We start from the raw sequence: 14,997 nt of genomic DNA on the forward strand, positions 1-14,997 counted from the left end.
GCTGCCCTCTGGCCATGGCTGTATCAAAAACATTTCAAGCACATTCCTTGGAATTATATTTGCCTTTCTTCATTCAGCTTACTCACTTCTTACTCAGAGGAAAATTTCAAACTGGCCTATCACTTAGGGCTTTCATGAGGTAAGCCTGAGGAAAAATATCAGGATTTGTCCCTACAAAAGATGCATGTGCCCAAAAACTATTTAAAATGTTGATTTCAAGATAACTTGACTGAAGGATGAGGCAATACTTAGCATTGAATTGTAGGTGGCAAAGCAGTGATTTATTGCCTATGAGTCAATGGAGAGTTGTTGTGTTCTGAGGGTATGACCCGCAAGACTTGGTCATCTTCACAAACAAATGGATTAGCAACCATCAGGCATTTGAAACTGTGCAGACCAGACTGTGATTTTGGTGGGGCCCTGCATGTCGCGTTTCAACTTGTTACCAACAGAATAAGCCAGAGTGTTGTATGAAGAGAACTAGTTAACTTTATAAGGGCTCCAATACCATGTGAAGGTCTTATCACCCAGAGGAACTAGATAAGATGGGTGAGGGGACTAGCACTTGGCCGGACTGAGTCATATAATTAACTTTTATTGCTTTGGAACAGATTCCAGCCACAATTGTTTCCAAAAACCATGCCTACAGGTTCTTACTCAGATTCCCTGGATTTGTTAAGAAAAGAGAGATGTGTCACTAACTTCATAAAATAAAGACTAGCTTCAGAACCTCTAGGAAATATTGGCATTTTCAACTTAAAAATAGCAGCGCATTTTCTGGGTAATATGTTTCAAAGAAAGACAAAGGCACTTGATCAGAAGGGTCTCATACTTACGATCTGAAAATAAATAACCAGATTGTCCTCCTTGGAGGTCACAGTGAATGGGTAAATTGCTATGGCACGAGCACAAGAAACATATTAATAGATCCTTTGGTAGCACAATGCCAGGAGGGAGGGGAAATGGGAGGAAGAGAAAAGAGAGAGAGAAGTAGAATCTCTTGGGTCTTAGTGATCTGAATAAGAAAATGAAAAGCCACTGGACCTCAAAAGCCAAAGATTCTTTCCCTGAATGACATTGTTGGCATGGACTATTCTGAAGGATTTACAATAATTCTGTCTTGATATAATGGTGTTGTCTGAACATGTCTGAGTACATAATGGGATGGATAGATGCTTGTGTGATTATGGAGAGAGTTATTGCCAATGGAATATGTCTTTTCCCTGCCAATGCAGATAGATGAATTATCAGTATCCACAACAGTAATTTTTTTTCTTTTGTTTTGTTGTTTTATTTTTTGGTTGTCTAAATTGGATATCTTTTTATTTTTTTTTTTCAAAATGTATTTATGGGAAATTAGCTTTTTGAGGAACAATAATTTCACCAGAGAAAATTGCTTCAATAAAAAAAAGTGTTCTCTCCAAAAAAGAAGAAAATCTCAAAAGGTGGGTAGGTTGTTTGGCTTTTCAGAATGACCTTTCCCTCCCAGCCAAATTGGGGGATATTTTTTTTCAGTGACTCCAAGCATGGAAATAATATTTTTAGTTTTATTTTCATTTTCATCAAATTGTTTGGATAGGGTAGAAAATACTCTTCCTGCTAACCTACTTTAAAAAGTCCGCTTTTATTTTTATTCTTCAGCAAATATTTTTATCCAATTTAATCTTTTTTCCCCCATCCGAATCTGAACTCCCTCTGTTTCATGTTGTATCCCATTCTGAGATGGAAGACAAATTCTTAAGAAAAGTGTTATTTTTTAGTGGTTGGAATAACACTAGGGAAAAAGGAGGTTTAAACTAACAAACTGCCTAGTGTACATATTTAGTCTATAACTAATATTACCCTCCTTTTTTAGTTAACAGCTAAGATGTAAAACAAGTGACATGTTTCAGAAAGCCAAGAAGCTCCTAGGACCCAGTCTGTCTCCATCTTGCAAGGGAAAAACTGAGCTTTTTAAAAAGCTTGCCTACCCTCCCTTGTATGTTGGGGATTAGTTACTATTGCACAGTTTGTGTTTTTACAGGCCCAGGTGCAAAATCTTCCTTCTGTTCTGTGATTCTTTTTTCCCAGTGGTCGGGAGGCATCCACTTCAGCCATCTAGGACAATAGCATTTTGCTTTGGTTGCCTATGTGTTTGCATATTTAGATCCCATTAGACTTCATGGGCATGCAATCACGATCCATAGACTAACACGATAGCTCATAAATCACATTTTGGGATACAGGATCAAATAATTTTTTGAGAGCTCCCTTCACATCCATCACAGGGAAACAGCCTTCTTGCTTCTCAAAGAGTGCCATATATGATATATGTTCTATGTTCATCTCACACTTATTTCCTATATAGGCTGCATCATAGCCTATGGGTGAGGGTAGAATTATCCAAAAATAATTCTTAGAAACAGTGGAGCATTAAATAAGCAAACCCATGAATGCAAACCCAACTTGGAAGAATCTCATTGGTTTTTGGTTTTCCTTAGCTGAAGAGCTAAGGTTCCCGTTTCTCTTCCTCTAGGTGTGTGTGTTTTGTGTGTGTGCTGGCTTGTATATTAATTTCTTTTGGTATCCAATAACTACAAAGCAAAATTAAACTAATTTAAAACTGGACTTCAATGTGATTTTCTAAAACCAGAGTTTAATGAAAGGATTTGAATAACTTACTCAAGGTGATGTCGAGTGGGGAATCTGCTATTAAGACCACCAGGACCAGGGGATAGGTAGATGAACTTCTTCTGAGCAACTAGAAATTAATTAGATTGCAGGCTATAGTTTCTCATGGAGCCTTTCATCACCCTGATAATCTGCTTGGAGAGCAATACACAGTGCACAGACAATTCAGGAAGTTTGGAAAGTGTTGGAGGACAATTTCCTGTGCAATGCTGGAGGAACCACTAGGGCAGAGTTCTTCTTGACCTGCTCTCAAAAACAGAGAAGAGTTAGTTAGGGGAAAGGCAAAAGTGAGATGGGAACCTGGGATGCAGTGACCATGAGATAGTCGAGTTCTAGGATCCTGACCAAGGGAAGAAAGGAGAGCAGCAGAATACAGACCCTGGACTTCAGAAAAGCAGATTTGATTCCCTCAAGAGACTGAATGGGCAGGATTCCCCTGGGGAAAATAACATGAGGAGGAAAGAGTCCAGGAGAGCTGGGCGTATTTTAAAGAATCTCTTATTGAGGGTTGCAGGAAAAAAACATCCCGATGTGTAGAAAGAATAGGTTAATATAGCAGGCGACCAGACTTGGCTTAACAGTGAAATCCTTGCTGATCTTAATGCAAAAATAGAAGCTTACAAGAAGTGTTATGACTGACAATGCCGGGAGGAGTATAAAAATATTACTCAGGCATGCAGGAGTGAAATCAGGAAGGCCAAATCACACTTGAGTTGCAAGCTAGCAACAGATCGTTAAGAGTGACAGAAGGGTTTCTTCCAGTATGTTAGCAACTCAAGAAAAGTCAAGGAAGTGTGGCCCCTTCTGAATGGAGGAGGCACCATAGTGACAGAGGGTGGATGTGGAAAAAGTTAAACTACTCAAGATTTTTTTGCCTGTCTTCACAACCCTGACTGCTGCACAGGGCAGGCACAGAATGGGGAGGAGTGACCCAGTCTCTCTGTGGAGGAAATGAAGTGTTTGTGACTATTTAGAACAACTGAATGAACACAAGTCCAGGGCTGGATGCGCTGCATCCGAGGTGCTAAGGAATTTGCAGTTGTATTTGCAAAGCCATTGGCTATTATCTTTGAACTCATGGTGATCAGGGAGTCCCGGCTGAACTGGAAAAAAAGCTAATGTAGGTCCACTTTAAAAAAGGGAAGATGGAGGATCCAGGAACTACAGGCCAGAGCCTCACCCTGCAAGTCCCTGAGAAATCATTGAGCAGTTCCTCAAGGATATCAATTTGAAAGCACTTAGAGGAAAGGAAAGTTGATAGGAACAGTCCCAGTATGGATCACTAAGGCAAGTCATTGCTGACTACCTAATTGCCTTCTATGATGATGATAACTGGATCTGTGGATGAGGGGAAGCAGGTGATGTGTTATTCCTGACATTAGCAAACCTTTTGATCAGCATCTCCACAGTGTTCTTGCGCGTAAGTTAAAGAAGTATGGACTGGATGACATGACGATAAGTTTGGATAGAAGGCTGGCTAGATCATCAAGCTCAAAGGTAATGATTCCAATGGCTCCATGTCTATTGGCAGCCGGTTTAGTGGAAGTATCCCATAGGGTCGGTCCTGGGCAATTTTTCTCAATATCTTCATTAATGATCTGGAGGATCGCAGATGGTACTGCACTCTCCAGCAAGTTTTTGCAGATGACACTAAACTTGGCAGGAATGGTAGATACGCTGGAGGTAGGGGTAGGATACAGAGACCTTAGACAATTAGAGATTGGGCCAAAAGTAAACCTGATGAGGTTTCAAACCCAAGAGGACAAGTGCGAGTCCTGCACTTAGGACGGAAGAATCCATCATCTTACAGGACTGGGTACTGAATGGCCTAGCGAAGCGGTTCTGCAGAAAAGGACCTAGGGGTTAGAGGACGAGCAAGCTGGATATGAAGTCAACAGGTGTGCATTCTTGCCAGAAGCCGAAGGCATTTTGGGCTGTGATAATTAGGGGCATTTGCCAGCAGATAGACAGACTGGATCATTCCCGTCTATTCGACACATTGGTGAGACCTGATCTGGAGTACTGTTGTCCAGTTTTGGGCCCACACTACAAGAAGGATGTGAAAAATTGGGGAAAGAGTCCACTGGAGGGCAACAAAAATGATTAGGCGGTCGGAGCACATTGAACTTATGGAGGAGAGGCCGAGGGAAGTGGGATTGTTATAGTCTGCAGAGAGAAGAATGAGGGGGATTTATAGCTGCTTTCAACTACCTGAAAGGGGGTTCCAAAAGGATGGGCTCTAGACAGGTCCTCAGTGGTAGGAGATGACAAGAGCAAGAGTAATGGTCTCAAATTGCAGTGGGGTGTTTAGGTTGTGATATTAGGAAAACATTTTCACTAGGAGGGTGGTGGAGCACTGGAATTGGTTTATCTAGGGAGGTGGTGGAATCCTCCTTCTTTAGGGTATTTAAGATCAGGCTTGAAAACCCTGGCTGGGATGATTCATAGTTGGGAATTGGTCCTGCTTTGAGCAGGGGTTGTAAAAGAATGACCTCCTGAGGTCCTTTCCAACCCTGGATCATTTATGATTCTATGATTCTACTAAGTTATAGATGGATTTGTGTAGGTAGAGTGTTAGCAGGAGCCTTATTCCCTGCAAGGGAGGAAGGTTTGCTATAGATTAACTAGAGCACTTGTAGCCAATTAGAGCACCTGTAGCCAGTTAGAGCACCAGCAGTCAGTCATGTGATAAAAACCCCCTGCTTCAGTCAGACACTGTGGGAGTTGGAGCAGAGAGCAGTTTGAAGAGTAGGAGAAGAGAAGAGAAGAGAAGAGAAGAGAAGAGAAGAAGAGAAGAGAAGAGAAGAGAAGAGAAGAAGAGTTTGGCGGAGTGCTGCGGTGGGCTGAGAAATCCAAAAGAACCCTAGTAAGGGGCACCTGGCTTGTGTAGAAGGAGGGCAAGAAGCCCCTTCACAAGCAGAAGGACAGGAGAGGGAAGTAACCCAGGGAAGAAACTGCTAGTTTAAGTGGTTTACCACAAACCTCAGGGCCCCTGGCTTGGGACCTGGAGAAGAGGGCGGGCCCAGGTCCCTCCCTCTCCACCCCCCTCCTCAAGGACACTACTAGTGGGGTAATTAAAATACAGGTTCAGAGGCAAGCAATGGCGCCCTGAACCTTCTCCAAAGAAGAGAAAGCGTGAGACCCAGGATAACAGGACCGTCAGTTTGCCACAGTTTATTCAGGCAGAAGTTCAAGTTCTGGCCCAAGCCAATTTTTAAAAAAATGCTCTGTACTTTGTCAACATTCTTAAGTATTACAAGGGGCCTGGAAGTTTCTTTCCAGTAACTCTATGGAGCCTGCACAGTCATCACTAATGTCAAGAGCATGACAAGAACAGGGCACATGAACCTGAAATATTTGAAGAGCTGCAGGAGGAACCGCGGAATAGACAAAGAAACAATTCAACATTGTAGGCAGCATTCATGGAGCAGTTGGCTTTTCTGCCATATTGATAGATTTTGCTCAAGTTTCTTCCTCTTTAAAACCATGTAAAGGAATTGGGGGAAAGTAGTGAGTTTGAAAATCTCAGCAATTACATTCTAATTCTAAGTCCTTATGCAGATTGATTCCTTATTAGTGATACAAGACTCCTACAGAAGTTTACTTGGCAATACAGAGGGCCTCATTCAGAATTCCTCTCGTCTTACTCAGGCAAAGCTCTTGGTTTAGATTTTCTGCATAGCACCAAGATTTTTCGTAAGTGAATGATGATGTTGAATTGGCTCATTTCTGAGTGTCCAACTTGATATGTGAGCATGTCATCTGATCTTCAGAAGTCCCAACCCCCTGGAAATCAAGACCCTTGAAGGTGTCTCAAGTTTTTTGTGAAAAACTGACCCCTAGACAATTACGAGCCTGAGGCCTGGTCTACACTAGAAATGGAGGTCAATAGCACCTGTCTTAAGTTGACCTAATAATGAATGCATCTACACTACGGGTCCCTTCTGCCAACCGTAGCTGCTGTAATGTCAGCTTCTGTATTCCATCTCTGAGACGGCATTAGCACTTAATTCAATGTTGATGGGTTGAATGAGAGGTAGTGTAGATGCAACTGGACACTGCACCCCATATTCTTCACACTGATGTTATTATCATAATGATATGTTATGCAAGATAAGTCATGTGAGATATATTTGGAAACGGTTAGCTGCCCTCTGGCCATGCTGTATCACAAAACATTCAAGCAACATTCCTTGGAATTAATTTGCCTTTCTCATTCAGCTTTTACTCACTTCTTACTCAGAGGAAATTTCAACTGGCATCACTAGGAGCATTTCCTGAGTAAAGCCTGAGAAAAAATATCAGGATTTTGTCCCTACAAAAGATGCATGTGCCCAACAACTATTTAAAATGTTGATTTCAAAGGGAACTTGACTGAAGAATGAGCAATAGCTTAGCATGGAATTGATAGGTGCAAAGCAGTGATTTATTGCTATGAGCTCAATGAGAGTTTGGTTGTGTTCTGAGGGATGACCGCAAGACTTGGTACATCTTCACAAACAAATGGATTAGCAACATCAGGCATTTGAACTGTGCAGGACCAGACTGTGATTTTGGTGAGGGCCCTGCATGTGGCTGTTTCACTTGTTACCCCAACAGAATAAGCCAGAGTGTGTATGAAGAGAACTAGTTACTTTATAAGGCCCATACCATGTGAGGTCTTATCACCCAGAGAACTAGATAGATGGGGTGAGGGAGACTAGCACTGCCAGGACTGAGTCAATAATAACTTTTATTGCTTTGGAACAGATTTCCAGCCCAATTGTTTCCCAGAATACCATGCCTACAGGTTCTTACTCAGATTCCTGGATTTTTAAAAAAAGATAGATCGTGTCACTAACTTCATAAAACTAAAGATAGACTTCAGATACCTCTAGACAATTTGGCCATCAACTTTAAAAATAGCCCAGTTTCTGGGTGAATATGTTTCAAAGAAAGACAAAGGCAGCTTGATCAGAAGGGGTCTCATTTACGATCTGAAATAAATAACCAGATTGTCTCCTCTGAGGTCACAGTGAAATGGGTAAAATTGCCTATGGCCACAGCTACAGAAACATATTAATAGATCCCTTTGGTAGCACATGCCAGGAGGGAGTGGGAAATGGGAGGAGAGAAAGAGAGAGAGAAGTAGAATCTCTTGGGTCTTAGTGATCTGAAATAAGAAATGAAAAGCCACTGGACCTCAAAGCCAAAGATTCTTTCCTGAATGAATGTTGGCAATGGACTATTCTGAGGATTTACATCATTCTGTCTGATATAATGGTGTTTGTCTTGAACATGTCTGAGTACATAATGGATGGATAGATGCTGTGTGATTTATGAGAGAGAGTTATTGCCAATGGAATATGTCTGATTCCTGCTCAATGCAGAATAGATGAATTATCAGTATCCACAAAGGTAATTTTTTCTTTGTTGTTGTTTTATTTTTTGTTGTCTAAATTGATACTCTTTTATTTTTTTTCTTTTCAAAATGTATTTTGATGGGAAATAGCTTTTTGAGGAAACAAAAATTTCACCAGAGAAAATTGCTTCAATAAAAAAAGTGTTCTCTCCCAAAAAAGAAAATCCAAAGGTGGTAGGTTTTGTTTGGTTTTCAGAATGACCCTTCCCTCCCGCCAAAATTGGGGGATTATTTTTTTCAGTGAAAACTCCAAGCATGGAAATAATATTTTAGTTTTTTTTTCATTTCATCAAAATTGTTGATAGGGTAGAAATATCTTCCCTGCTAACCCTACTTAAAGTCCCTTTTATTTTATCTTCTCAGCAAATATTTTTTATCCATTTAATCTTTTTTTCCCCCATCCGAATCTGAACTCCCTCTGTTTCTGTTGTATCCCATTCTGAGATGGAGACAATTCTTAAAGAAAAGTGTTATTGTTTAGTGGTTGGAATAAAACACTAGCGGGAAAAGGAGTTTAAACTAACAAACTGCCTATGTACATATTTAGTCTTAACTAATTTACCCCTTCCTTTTTAGTTAAAGGCTAAGATGTAAACAAAGTGACATGCTTTCAGAAAGCCAAGAAGCTCCTAGGACCCAGTCTGTCTCCACTCTTGCAGGGAAACTGAGCTTTTAAAGCTCCTACCCTCCCTGTGTATGTTGGGATTAGATTTACTATTGCACAGTTTTGTGTTTGTTACAGGGCCCAGTGCAAAATCTTCTTCTGTGTCTGTATTCTTTTTTCCAGTTGGTGGGGCATCCATTCAGCCATCTAGGACAATACATTTGCTTTGGTTGCTATGTTGTTTGCATAGTTAGACCCATTTAGACTTCATGGCATGCAATCACTGATCCATAGACTAACACGTATAGCTCATAAATCACATTTTGGATACAGGATCAATAATTTTTTGAGAGCTCCCTTCCACATCATCACAGGGAAACAGCCTTCTTGCTTCTCAAGAGTGCCATATGAATATATGTTCTATGTCATCTCACACTTATTCCTATATAGGCTGCATCTAGCCTATGGGTGAGGGTAGAATTATCCCAAAATAATTCTTTAGAACAGATGGAGCATTAAATAAGCAAACCCATGAATGGCAAACCCAACTTGGAAGAATCTCATTGGTTTTGTTTTCTTAGCTGAAGAGCTAAGGTTCCCGGTTCTCTTCTCTAGGTGTGTGTGTTTGTGTGTGTGTGGGCTTTGTATATTAATTTTTTGTATATCCAATAACTACAAGGCAAAATTAAACTAATTTAAACTGGACTTCAAGTGATTTTTCTAAAATCAGAGTTTAATGAAGGATTTGAATAACTTACTAAGGTGATGTCGTAGTGGGAATTCTGCTATAGACCACCAGACCAGGGGATAAGGTAGATGAGACTTTCTTCCAGCAACTAGCAGAAGTTAATAGATTGCGCTATAGTTTCTATGGGAGCCTTTAATCACCCTGATATCTGCTTGGAGAGCAATACAGCAGTGCACAGACAATCCAGGAAGTTTTTGGAAAGTGTAGGGGACATTTCCTGGTGCAAATGCTGGAGGAACCAACTAGGGGCAGAGTTCTTCTTGACCTGCTGCTCAAAAACAGAGAAGAGTTAGTAGGGAAGCAAAAGTGGATGGGAACCTGGGATGCAGTGACCATGAGATAGTCGAGTTCAGGATCCTGACACAAGGAAGAAAGGAGAGCAGCAGAATACAGACCCTGGACTTCAGAAAAGCAGACTTTGATTCCCTCAGAGAACTGATGGGCAGGATCCCCTGGGAAAATAAAGGGAGGAAAGGGTCCAGGAGAGCTGGCTGTATTTTAAAGAATCTTTATTGAGGTTGCAGGAAAAAACATCCCGATGTGTAGAAAGAATAGGTAATATAGCAGGCGACCAGCTTGGCTTAACAGTGAAATCCTTGCTGATCTTAATGCAAAATAGAAGCTTACAGAAGTGGTAGACTGGACAAATGACCGGGGAGAGTAAAAAATATTGCTCAGGCATGCAGGAGTGAAATCAGGAAGGCAAATCACACTTGGAGTTGCAGCTAGCAACAGATGTTAAGAGTGACAAGAAGGGTTTCTTCCAGTATGTTAGCAACAAGAAGAAAGTCAAGGAAAGTGTGGTGCCCTTACTGAATGAGGGAGGCAACCTAGTGACAGAGGATGTGGAAAAAGTTAACGTACTCAATGATTTTTTGCCTGTCTTCACAACCCTGACTGCTGCACAGGGCAGCACAGAATGGGGAGGAGGTGACCAGCCCTCTGTGAGAAAGAAGTGGTTTGTGACTATTTAGAACAACTGAATGAACACAAGTCCATGGGCTGGATGCGCTGCATCGAGGGTGCTAAAGGAATTTGCAGTTGTGATTGCAAAGCCATTGGCTATTTATCTTGAAAACTCATGGTGATCAGAGGAGGTCCCGGCTGACTGGAAAAAAGCTAATGTATGTCCATCTTTAAAAAAGGGAAGATGGAGGATCCAGGGAACTACAGGCCAGTCAGCCTCACCTCAGTCCCTGAGAAAAATCATGGAGCAGGTCCTCAAGGAATCAATTCTGAAGCACTTAGAGGAAAGGAAAGTGATCAGGAACAGTCAGTATGGATTCACTAAGGGCAAGTCATGCCTGACTAACCTAATTGCCTTCTATGATGAGATAACTGGAATCTGTGGATGAGGGAAAGCAGTGGATGTTTATTCCTTGACATTAGCAAACTTTTGATACGATCTCCACAGGTGTCTTGCCGGTAAGTTAAAGAAGTATGGACTGGATGAATGGACGATAAGTTGGATAGAAGGCTGGCTTAATCATTCAAGCTCAAAGGGGTAATGATCAATGCTCCATGTCTAGTTGGCAGCCGGTTTCAAGTGGAGTATCCCAAGGGTCGGTCCTGGGGCCAATTTTCTTCAATATCTTCATTAATGATCTGGAGGATTCGCATGGACTGCACTCTCAGCAAGTTTGCAGATGACACTAAACTGGCAGGAGTGGTAGATACGCTGGAGGTTAGGGTAGATACAGAGGGACCTAGACAAATTAGAGGATTGGGCCAAAAGTAACCTGATGAGGTTCAACAAGGACAAGTGCAGAGTCCTGCACTTAGGACGGAAGAATCCCATTCACTTCTTACAGACTGGGGACTGAATGGCTAGGAAAGCGGTTCTGCAGAAAAGGACCTAGGGGTTAGAGACGAGAAGTGGATATGAGTCAACAGTGTGCACTTCTTGCCAAGAGCCGAAAGGCATTTTGGGCTGTATATTAGGGGCATTGCAGCAGATAGACAGACGTGATCATTCCCGTCTATTCGACATTGGTGAGACCTGATCTGGAGTACTGTGTCCAGTTTGGGCCCCACACTACAAGAAGGATGTGGAAAAATTGGAAAGAGTCCACTGGAGGGCAACAAAAATGATTAGGGTCTGGAGCACATGACTTATGAGGAGAGGCCGAGGGAAGTGGGATTGTTTAGTCTGCAGAAGAGAAGAATGAGGGGGATTTGATAGCTGCTTTCAACTACCTGAAAGGGTTCAAAGAGGATGGCTCTAGACAGGTCTCAGTGGTAGGAGATGACAGAGCAAGGAGTTAATGGTCTCAAATTGCAGTGGGGTGGTTTAGGTTGGATATTAGAAACATTTTCACTAGGAGGGTGGTGGAGCACTGGAATTGATTATCTAGGGAGGTGGTGGATCTCCTTCTTAGAGGTATTTAAGATCAGGCTTGACAAACCCTGGCTGGGATGATTTAGTGGGAATTGGTCCTGCTTTGAGCAGGGGGTTGTACAAGATGACCTCCTGAGGTCCCTTCCAACCCTGATATTCTATGATCTATGATTCTACTAAGTTATAGGATGGATTTGTGTAGAACAGATTTTAATGCCAGAAGGACAATTCTGATTATTAGTCTGGCTTGTTAGGGTTTTCTCCCGCTCTGAACTCTGGGGTACAGATGAGGGGACCCGCATGAAAGACTCCCTGAGCTTATTTTCTACAGTTTAGGTTAAAACCTTCCCCAAGCACAAATTCTTTTCTTGTCCTTGGACAATATTGCTGCTACCACCAAGTGAGTTTAGGACAAAGATTTAGGAAAGGACCACTTAGAGTTCCTATTTCCCAAAATCCCCCAAGCTTTCTTCAGCCCCTTTCCATTGGGAAGTCTTTGAGATATATACCAACCAAAGGTTACCAAAGTCAGTCACAAACAGCCGCTTGGTTTTCAGGACACTAAAAACCAGTCAGTTCTTAAAAAAAAGAACTTTATTATAGAAAAGAGAAAAAGAAGCACCTTCTTGTAAAAAATCGGTATGAAGATTTAAACACAGAGGATTCCCCTATAGGCTTAACTTGAAAGTTACAAAAAACAGGAATAATACCTCCCTCTTAGCATTGGAAAATTCACAAGCTAAACAAAAGATAATCTAATGCATTTTCTGCTATTACTTACAATTTTTGTAAGCTTATTTTAGTTAGGTTTTATAAATATTTGTTTTCTGCGCCTTGGTCCCTCTCTGCCTGGGAGGGAACAACAAAGTGAACACAAACAAAACCTCCCCATACAGATTTGAAAGTATTTTCTTCTCTTATTGGTTCTTTTGGTCAGGTGCCAACCAGGTTATTTGAGCTTCTTAACCCCTTAGAGGTAATGGAGAGATTTTATTCTACCCTTAGCTGTATGTTTATGACAGACCTTCTGTATAATACAGGCCAGAGAATTTTAAACAGTGATTCCTGCATCAAGCACATAAATTCTCATTGAATATGAACTTTAGAAACAGATATCCAATCTCAATTTAAAGGCTAAAATCCACCACATCCCTTGGTAAATTGTTCCAATGATGATTGCTCTCACTTTAAAAAAAAAGGGGGCTTTATTTCAAATTGGAATTTGTCTAGCTTCAGCTTCTAGCCATGGAATTCTCTTATGCCTTTTTCTGCTAGATCAAACTGCTTTCTACCGCTGGAAATTTTCTCCCTGTTTAAATACATACAGCTGTGATCAAGTCACTTTTGAACATTCTTTTGTGGAAGCTAAATTGACTGAATTTCTTGAGTACCTCTCTGTAAGGCAGATTTTTCAAACCTCTGATCATTCTCACCAGTCTTTTTTTCAACATTTTCCAATATTTTAACATCCTTTTTGATGTGTGGGTGCCAGAACTGGAAACAGTATCCCAGTCACTGTCTCATTACTTTATATCTTTATAATGCCACCTCTCTATTCCTACTCAATATTCCCTTTTTCAGAACATCCAGAGGTTGACTTAACTCTCTTAGCCACACCATCGCACTACAATCACAAATTCAGTTGGCTATCCACCATAGCACCCAAGCCCTGTCCAGAATAACTGTTCAGTCCTCAATCCTGTATGTGACCTTCCTTTTTATTTCTAGATATATATGACATTGTCCATTAATCAGAATGCCATGCAGTACTAAGTGAAATACCTTGTAGAACTTTATTATGTCAACACAGTTGCCTTTATCAACTGAACTTGTAAATTCACTCCCCCTCAAAAAAAACATCAAGTTTGAAGTCTCCAAATAAAAATTGAAATCTCTCTCTAAGAGATGTGCTATAATTCAACCACAAGATATGGGTGTGATGCAAGAATCACTAGGTGAAGTTCTCTAGCCTGTTATGCTAAAGGGCAGATTGGATGATCACATTGGTCTCTTTTTGCCTTAAATTCTGTGACTTTAGATCAATCCAATTTTATTTCCCTTTAGATAACCAATGGCTGGACTAGAAAAGAGAAACCACACGCGAATCTCAAAGTTCCTACTTGTAGGATTTGAAACTTTTCCAGAGCTGCAGATAATGCTCTTTGTGGTATTCTTCATCATCTACCTAGGAACCATTGCTGGGAACCTTCTCCTCATTCTTACTGTGTGGACTGACAACTGACCCCACTTTTTTTTTTTTTCCCCCCCCCCCCCCCCACCTCCACCCGCCCCCTTTGGGCAAAAACCCACAAAACCCCCTTAAATTTTTTTTTGTTTTTTTTTAAAAAAAATTTTTTTTTTTCCCCCCCCCCTTTTTCTCAGGCAATTAAACTTCCTGAAAACTGGCTACACTCTCCAATATATCCGCCAGGCTTCCTGGTGAGTCTTGCAACACAGGTGCACAAGACCATTTCCTCTCTTGGCTGTTTAACTTCAGTTGTTTGTTTTTTAGCTTCTTGGTGCTACTGAGTGTTTCCTCCTGAACTGGAAAGTGTCCTATGACCGTATTACTTGGCAATATGGATTCCCACTGCATTAGCAAATCATATGAGCCTAGGGCTTCCTTTGGGATTGACCCTTTGCATCTTGGACATTATAGGTTTGTGGCTCCGTTCTTCTACAAGTAAGTTATGGCATCCATGTGCTTCCTGTGGCCCTCATAGAGTCAATCCACTTTTCTGTGATTAACAGCTGTGTCGAAGGCTTTTTTTTTTTTCCATGTACTGACATCCAGCCCTGAATAGAGATGGAGCTCTACCTCTCCTTCATCAGTATTAGTGGCATCCCAAATTTTTTTGTCCTGGACCATCATGTCCTACTGTCTATATGCATCCTGACCAATCCTGAGACTCTCATCCCACCACTAGGAGGAAAAAAGGGCCTTTTCCACCTGCCTCCTCTCAACCCTCATGTGTCTCAACTTTCTATTGGGGAGCTGATCATCATTGGTATGTGGTCCCATCCGAAAACCACTCTCTGGATTTCACAAGGTGTTGTCTCACTGCTCTACATAGTGGTGAACCCTATGCGTCAACCCCGTGTCTACAGCTTAAGGAAGCAAGGAGGTGAAAGTATGCCTTTGGAGGCAGATCTATCACTAAAAATGTGGTATTCATCAAAATGTACGTTGCTCAATTCTTTTTGTCTGAATGTAAATTTTTTAAGGGAGGAAAGTT

This window comes from Chelonoidis abingdonii, chromosome 14, assembly GCF_003597395.2.
Source record: "Chelonoidis abingdonii isolate Lonesome George chromosome 14, CheloAbing_2.0, whole genome shotgun sequence".
NCBI lineage: Eukaryota > Metazoa > Chordata > Testudines > Testudinidae > Chelonoidis > Chelonoidis abingdonii.